Source organism: Anopheles cruzii, chromosome 2, assembly GCF_943734635.1.
Source record: "Anopheles cruzii chromosome 2, idAnoCruzAS_RS32_06, whole genome shotgun sequence".
Lineage (NCBI taxonomy): Eukaryota > Metazoa > Arthropoda > Insecta > Diptera > Culicidae > Anopheles > Anopheles cruzii.
Genome location: NC_069144.1, coordinates 10,995,480 through 11,003,747, shown reverse-complemented (window position 1 = coordinate 11,003,747; position 8,268 = coordinate 10,995,480).

Sequence of the window (8,268 nt, the reverse complement as noted above, 5' to 3'; positions counted from 1 at the left end):
GCGTTATGCTCAGCTCAGTGCATATGCTTACACACACACATCCCCTCTGACCGTTATTTATGCCCCTCTCGATGGAACCTCCAAGTATTCTTGGGATTTCGCTTTGTTTTCTTAGAGTGGATGCGTTTTTTATTGTTTCTTTGCCGTGATCGTGTCGATACGTGTTCCGGTGGACCGGTGCGGTTTATTATTTTGCGCTGCCTCCGTGGAAGAACCAAAAATAGGTTCACTCACTCGCCCCGCGCAGGATCTTCGGTTTCTTCGCCCCCTTATCGGTTTCGAAATGGAGAAACCCAGAGACCGAATCTCCCCCGCGCGTGTGGTCATAAATCTAGGTTAGAGTAAAGCGCAATGTTGCGGATGCTCTGACATGCTAAACGCCAACACCCACCCACCGCCAGGCCGGTTTAAAACACAGGCGCTTCAGTAGTAGTGGTCAGAAGTTTTAGTGCCGTCCGATGATGGAAAAACGAAACCAATAAATCGCATCACCCATCACCGCCGATCCCATTTCGGGTGATGCATCACTCCCACCCCCCGCAGGATGCGTGTTTCCCGGGCAGCCCGGATTTAGTGGCCCGCGTGTGTGTGTGGAAAAAAATAATGTGCCCATAAAACCCGAAACTAACACCTCGATTCCGATCGGGTGGCTGCCGAAAACGAAAATTACTAAAATGTGTGCCGCGCGTGAAAGTGTGAATTTATGTTTTATGTTTGCGTCGATGGTGCGTCGTCCATCGGGCCGAAATCATAACCCGCCGTTCCATGTTTTTGCAGGTCCCGCCCCGCGTTCCCGATGAAAAGCGTGAAGTGAGCAGGAAGAGAAACTTGTGTGCTAAAAAGTGTGCTTAGAAGGTGAAGAAGCATTGAAGCATTATTAGTGTGTGTTAACATAAATCAAATGAAGCAAAATTGTGGCCCAGGCATCCTACGGGAAGAGATTGACCAAAGAAGTGAAGTGTCGGCGGCTTAATAGCCGGCCCGAGGTCCGTCGACTCTGACAATCGCGTCCAACGGCAGGTGAGATGATTTCTATGATCTCTTCCGTTTGATTGCTGTCCGCAAAACGCGAAATGTATCAACAATCCCTGATTGACGAGAGGCAATTCCATTCCCCCGGAAGAAAGTGAAGGCTTCGGCCCCCTTCGTAATGGCTTGAAAAAGTGCTCCACACACAGCAACTTCACGCTTTGCACGTCTTAGCGAACTCACGTTTTCTAGGGTCCTGGGTAACCCGTAATTTGTGCGTAGCGCAATCGCAACTTGATGCGCGGCGTCCGCGGCCCGGTGGGAGTCCGTTATGCTTGCCTGAGTTTCGACTTCGTCGGACCTTCGGATGGGTGGGATTTTATTTGTGGCGATTTACGAGAGGTTATGCTGTTGATGAATTAATTTGCTCTGCAGATCCGCACGGGGAGATAGTCGGCGGCGGGGGTCTTGGTCGGGTGGCCGCGCCACGACGTTTGGCAACTTTCGAGCGTAATTTGCCAATAATTTGTTCATTGTACTGCTGCTGAGCGGTGAAAAGCGTCAGTTAGCTCCGGCCGGCACTGAGGCATTCTCTTTTGTGGGTTTTTGACAGGTCAGACGTCACGATTTGCCAACGAATGTGGTTCAGGTGATTTACCAAACATTCAGGGATGTAAGGCCCTAATGCTAGAATCAACAGAGGATAGTCTTTTAATGTATATTGATCCTTCGAATATTGATTAATTCTCTTCAATCCATACTCGAATTTGATGAGGTTTTCGCTTTAAAATGTTTAGTGATTAAATTCTTGGACATTTTGCCTTTCATTAAAAGAAAATACCTTCTATTTTATGGTGATTTTAAAACCGAAAAAACTCTCAAATACGGGGGTCCTTTCTAGCACTCCCTTCTCGCTGGGTGAAAAATCTTCAAACCTCAGAAAAAGCGCATAATTTGAGGTTCCCCGAAGCTCGCCGAGGCCCTCTCCCTTTTTCTGGCCACTTTGTGGTACTCTGTGAGCCCATTTTGCCACCGAAATCGTGGAATGTGCACGCGGAAAACAATAACGAAACAACGCAAAACGGGTGAATCTCGCCAAACCACACGCCACCGGTCAAAGCCAGAGCCAGGACCCAGGTTCATAAAAGCGGTTTTATGTACTTTCCTGTCCTGCGGGCTGGCGGACCACGGAGGGCACTTTCGGTTTTCGGGTCCACAGCGAACACAGAATGGCACAGAAAGAGTAGTAACGGAGATTTCCAGGTTTGGGGAGAGACATTTTTCATGCGCTGTTTGCGCTGCGGCGGAACGCGAAAATGCGGTCGAGAAGCGGCAGCGTCGCGTCGCCGCGGTCACTTCGGTGTTTCGGGAGTCCTGCTGTGAGGCAGACCGCGACCAGGAAAGGCATAAAATGACCGTCCGATTAGATGCTTTGGGAAACTTTTACGACCCTCCCCTCGCGGCGTTCGGTTCTGCGCGGCTACTGCGCACTTCTTCAAGACGCACCCAGCGCCGCGGGTGGCTGAGTTGCGAAAGAATAATTAAAAATATCTGATCTCGAGTTTGTGGAGTGCCGCTGCTGAGCATAAAAACCGATTGCCGCCGTTAAGGATGTTGCCATTTTGGTCGACATTGTCGCAAAGGACGTTGTTGAGTTCGACTTCGGTTTCGAAATGTGGTGGATCGATTTTTCTCGAGTCACCTACCTAAACTTGATGATGAACGGCCACCTTTAAGGCAACACATACCCCTCTCTCCCCACTGTCCGGCGCGGTCCCCGGAGGTGCAACGGCGTAAAATATACGAGCCTGCGGCTTCCGGTCCACCGCATTAGGCGCGTTCGGGGGGCCAAAGTACACGACACACGAAAAAAAAAACAGGATTCGAATCCTCGAGGGAATGCGCCTTGTGGCGGGCGTAGAACACCACAAACACCAACACACACCCCCCCCAGGGCGGCCTCCGGGGTGCCGGAAAAGTGTGGCAGTAAAGCAAGGAAAACTTTTCGTATTTCGCCCCGTCAAAACGACGGGACTCGGGACTTCCGTTTCCTGGGGGCCGCCGAACCAAATGTATATTAAGCCCCGGGCGGCGGGGTGTGGATTAATCGTACACAATGCTGGGCCGGGCTGGGCCGGGCTGGGCCGCTCTCTGAAGGCAGGATGAGGCCGAGGGTTTGTTACTTTTGAAGGAAGACTCACGGCGACAGCGGACCTGGAGTGGAGCCCTGTGCGTTGCCTTCAAGTTGTCGCTCGTGGTTCCGGTATTTTCTTTTCGAAGTAGTTTTCCGATCCAACACCAGCAGCAGCAGCAGTGAGGGCATTTGAAATGGAACCGTCGCAAATGAGGGGTGTCCCGATGGCGCGCGTTATGCAGCGGTTTTAGTAGGGGGATGTCCCGGGTGTGGGTGCCCGAGCTCTACGGGTATTGAAGTATTTATCGGACCATTGGGCGAATATTCCTGGCATTAAGGGGGAATAGGTGAATAATTTATCCACCGCTTGAATGTATTTTTAATGATCCGCGTGTTTTTCTGACATCTGAAGCCCAAACAAGCCACATTCTGCGCTGTTGATGGCAACCCCCTTAAACTTGTTTCCCAATTCTCGGGTAAATTGGTAAAATATTTAGTTTATTAAATTTTTGTAAAGAGACGCCCTTTCGAAGAACAGTTTGAATGCAGTTGAGGTAATTGTGTAATGTTAAATGTTTTAATATTCGTCACTGGATATTTTGCAATCATTTTTCAATGTTTTAGATACAAGTTTAAGGGCTTCTGCAAAAAAATGGTTCCTGTAAGCTGTTGAATTAAAATTAATCAATTTAACGGAAGTTTTCGCACTTTGCGACCGCTCTTGCCTTGTGCTAGTCTCACTTAACGGGATTTTGTCACCCGGTGGACATGTTGACACATCACTTGGTGGAAGTTTTCGTTTGATTAAATTTTAACTCGTCGACATGCGTGTGATGTGCGCCTTTCTGTGGCCCCCGGCACGCCTCGGACCTATGTTTACACGGCCCCCGGGGCCCGGACCCGGCTCGGTGACCGTGCTTAGGTCACGTTTTTCACGTCACCGTAATGCGCGCGGGATGACACAGGCCCGCCGAAGACAGACAGATGCTTGAGACACTCGCTGCCAGTGACAGCGCGCCCCAGCGTAATTGACACATCACCCCACGCCGCCACGCAGAGGAAATGCAGCGAACCGTTAAATGAGGCCGAGATTTTAGTTTCATTTCACTTTTTCACCCCCGTGCCGCGCGCCGTACGGAAGCCATTTTCGTCCACCGAATCACGGTTGGTTGGTTAAGTGATTGCTCTCTTAGCACGTGTTACCTTCCCGTTTATTCGATTTGTTGGTGGACCCAGGTGCTTCACGCATAATTGCGCGTTCCGATCGTTCATTTATTCGAAATAAAAAGAGAGCTGAAATTGGTAATCGGGTTATGCCGCTGTCACCACAACCTGTTTTACGCCAGCAACCGCAGCGCCACGTGGCGCACCGGGTTTTCGGCTCGGTGGTCGACAACCCGGTCCGGTCGGGGTATCAATTTCCGCCGGGACCTCCGGGCTTGGTTAAGCCGACGCTTCTCTTGGGGGCGGATTAAGCTGGCCTGACGCGTCGCCGTCGCCGCCGCCGGGGTGGTAAAATCTGTGAACGTCTTAAGCCCCTAATGGAGTCGCATTTGCCCCGCACCGGGCATCGGCTCTAGGTGCGCCGGTTCAAGACAGATATATGCTTTTCGTCCGGGCGTTGATCAAAAGGCGACATCGGAGCTCCCGTCAAAGTGACTTTTGAGTGGTGGACCATCGTGTGTTGGCGCCAGTGTCCGGTCCGGTGGGCCGCGTATGCTCTCCGTGGGTGTCTCTCTAGTTCACCGTGTTCGTCCGGTCCGGTCCCCGGTGTGTAGGTGTTTTTCATCCGAAAGTGGTCACAAGTGTCCGGTTTCGTTCCCGGATTGCCAAAAGTAGCAGTGGACCCCCCGGCAGAGCACAATCTCAGACCGGTGCTATCGGCTTCCACCCGGCGGGACCAGGCGGGTTTCGCTGGACAATTTATCGCTTTGCTAATAATAGGATTAAAAATTAAATCATGGTTTTCGATGCTCGATTTTTTCTCAAAAATTATCAAACGGTTTAAGCTAATGAATAATGCGCCTTACTTTCCGAATATAAACAAATTTTTGTGTCGCGTATAATTTTTTCCTAATTGATTGAAATCGTCATCATTAATTGGCTCCCAACTGACACCTTTCTCAACGAATTAGAATGTAAATTAATAGCTGACGGCATAAAAAACAAGACAAATTAATATCAAACCCATTTTGGTGGTTGATTTTGCGTCGACCCCAGCGAACCCACCTCTCGAACGCCTCCGTCAAAGATCGGCATATTTCAAGTTCATTGACACCCGGCCTGGTGCCGGCCACTCCCAAAACCTTAAGCCGCCTCCATGAACCTGACGAAATTTGAGAACTATTTTCGTAAACCAAGACCTGGCCTTCTCGAGAGGGGCACGCCCGCCCCCTCGCCCGATGTGTTCCGTAGAAGCGATAATAAAACATGAAACCGGTCAAAGCATAACCTTCGGGGAGCGCGGGGAATTATCGCGGCGTGGCGTGCGCGCCCTAATGAAGGAATTAAAGATTACGACTTTTTGTGCTGTGCGTCGTCCGAAATACGAACCAGGCCGGTGGCGGCTCCCTCCTGGTGTCCGATGACGATTTGATATCTCAGTCAGCCTCCTGCCCCGATGCGGAGTGCACTTCGGAAGAGCCTCGCCCACAGCCTCTCTATTGCTATGGTCGGCTCGGTTCTCGGTAGAAATGTATGCATTGCGTGAAGAAAACATGATTTTTCATTATTATATTTTTTTCCTGCTATGGCAAAAATTAGAAGGGCCGCGGGAGGGCACAGGATAGGGCTCCCGTTTCGGAAGATTATCTATCGTATTTATTTCGCCATGGGAGTCGCCGGGCCCGGGTTGATGCCAAGTAAATTAATTTCGTGACTCTTGAAAGTTCACGGGGCGTGCGTCGGTGGAGATTACATGTCCACTTCAGAAGAATAATTATTTTTATTGTGAGCCACAGTGCTTCGGATTCGAAGTCGTAGATATGACTGGTTGATAAATGTGTGCTCCTAATCCTCAGACGCACCGTGAAACAAATCTTTGGGTCAATAATTTCCCAAAAAAACTTGTTCGCACTCGCCCGAATCTCAGATAAAGTAAAACATAAATTAAATCAAGCTCCGTCATAAGGGTGTGCTGGTTCAAAAAGTCAGGAAAACTGCTCGAAAAAAGCGTCATAAAATATTAATGCATCATTCATGTATCATTTAATGGAATATGGGTTTATGTGGACCTTTTAGCGATGCAAACGCGCGTTCGAGAGTGCTCCAATCAGCTGCTCGAAATAGTTGTGACGCGTGTCCGTGACACGAAACGCTTTGTTGTTAATGTGCCCGCTCTCGAGGGTTCTCTCGTTTAACGGAGGAACCTAATTCCGAACCCCCCGAACCGACGCCGATGCTCTTTCTTCCCGCGGGTACCCGGACGTATAATCAACCGTGTGTTCATTGTCCCCGTTGATCTTCAAACCGTGCTGCTGCGTGATGGCTGGCCACACCAACATATAACATGGCCGTGCCCACAGCTGTTCCGACATCCGTGATTTCCGTTTCGTCTGTGTTTTCCCTATTTCGCTTCACGTCGGCTTCAGCGTCCAAGGGGTGCGGTATGGTCCACACACGCGCGCTCTGATGCTGTGACCTCGTGTGGGTCGCCCCTGCCTGTGACGGGACGAAATTCGATGCCTTTGGAAAAATCAAAGGTATGTTCGATGTGACCCGTCCCTAGAGAGAGCGAGAGAGCCGAGGGATCGCTCCGGGAACGCTGGGTGTCCCAATATCCTTTTGCGCTGTGACGGCGACGGGTAAATGAAAGACCCGAAAAGTGTGACCAAATGGTTTGGTGTGTCGTAAAGGGAAGGGACCCGAACCCAAAGGAGGGACCAGAACATAAATGTTCAGCATCCCGAGTGGGTTTCTAGAATCGGTCTCTATGGTTGTCGTTTTTTTTTTTGGTTGCCCTCAACAGGGTTCGCTGAGGCCCGCTCGGTGTGCATCGTCTTCAGCTGCAGCATTTTTTTTAGTGGTCCTTTCCCTTGTCAGCGCATCCCAGCAGCACCAGCCAGCCAGCAGCTGCTGGTCTCTCGAGGGTCATCGGGCTATTTTATGGGTTCGCGAGGATGGGTTTGCGAAAACAAGCAGTGAAGGTCTGTACAATTGATTAGCACACCCGGAGATCGAACACGGTACACACCCAGATCGATACCGATAATCTTCGCCCGTATGCTGAGCCTTTGAGAGGGGTTTTGGGACTCACGGAGAGGAAAATTTGCGTGAAATTGGTATTTTTATTTTCTGGGAAGGTCCCAATGCCCAATGCTGTGGGGAAGTATGTTCAAGGAAGGTCAGTTTGATGTTGCGAATCCGAATGGCTTAGAATGCAACTGTAGAGTGAAGAGCTTCAGTCGGATTGCACCCATCGTATCCAATTTCTGGTTGGTTTCTGTTGTGATCAATGTGATCACTTCTATCAATTTTATTTCATTAAGCTTCCGAATGCCCAGATGTGTATTTATTTTCCGTATATTTATTACGTTTTGACTTAAATTAATTAAAATATTTCTATGTAACAATATTTTGCATAATAATATGCATAATTCCCATTTAATTCGGAACTTTTCGTTGTCCTCCACCAATCATAAGGATAAACCGGGAAGCGGCATAGTGTTCTAACATTTTCCAGCCAACACAATAGGCTCACTGACCGTAACATAATCTACACGCTTCTCGCCACTTACGCGTTGCCATCCGTCCGTGTGTCCCGGACGGTAAATCCAAAGCATCACGACCCACGGGCCCCCGCGGGTGCGTATCGTTTACATTTGCTAAAGACTTGTCCGACTGGCTTCGGTACAAAGAATGGCGCCTCGGGGCGCGCGATGCCGTCTGTCGGCAATTTATTTAGGGCACGCGCACTGCCAAAAAGCAATTCGAGCGCGTCACCGCAGCGGCAACGTGCGATGTTATCAATTATCAAATATTGTAAAAGGGATTTACGCCCCGAGGGACATCACTTCACGCGCCCGACCGACCAACCGACGCTGTTTACTCGACGATGCTTTCGTCACGGCTTTCCCGTGAGCCTTGTGTCGCCGCGCGGTCCCAGCTGACGCATAAAACTAAAATAGGGTGTGCGTCGTCGTGGCCGTCTGGGAGCTCTTCCGGTG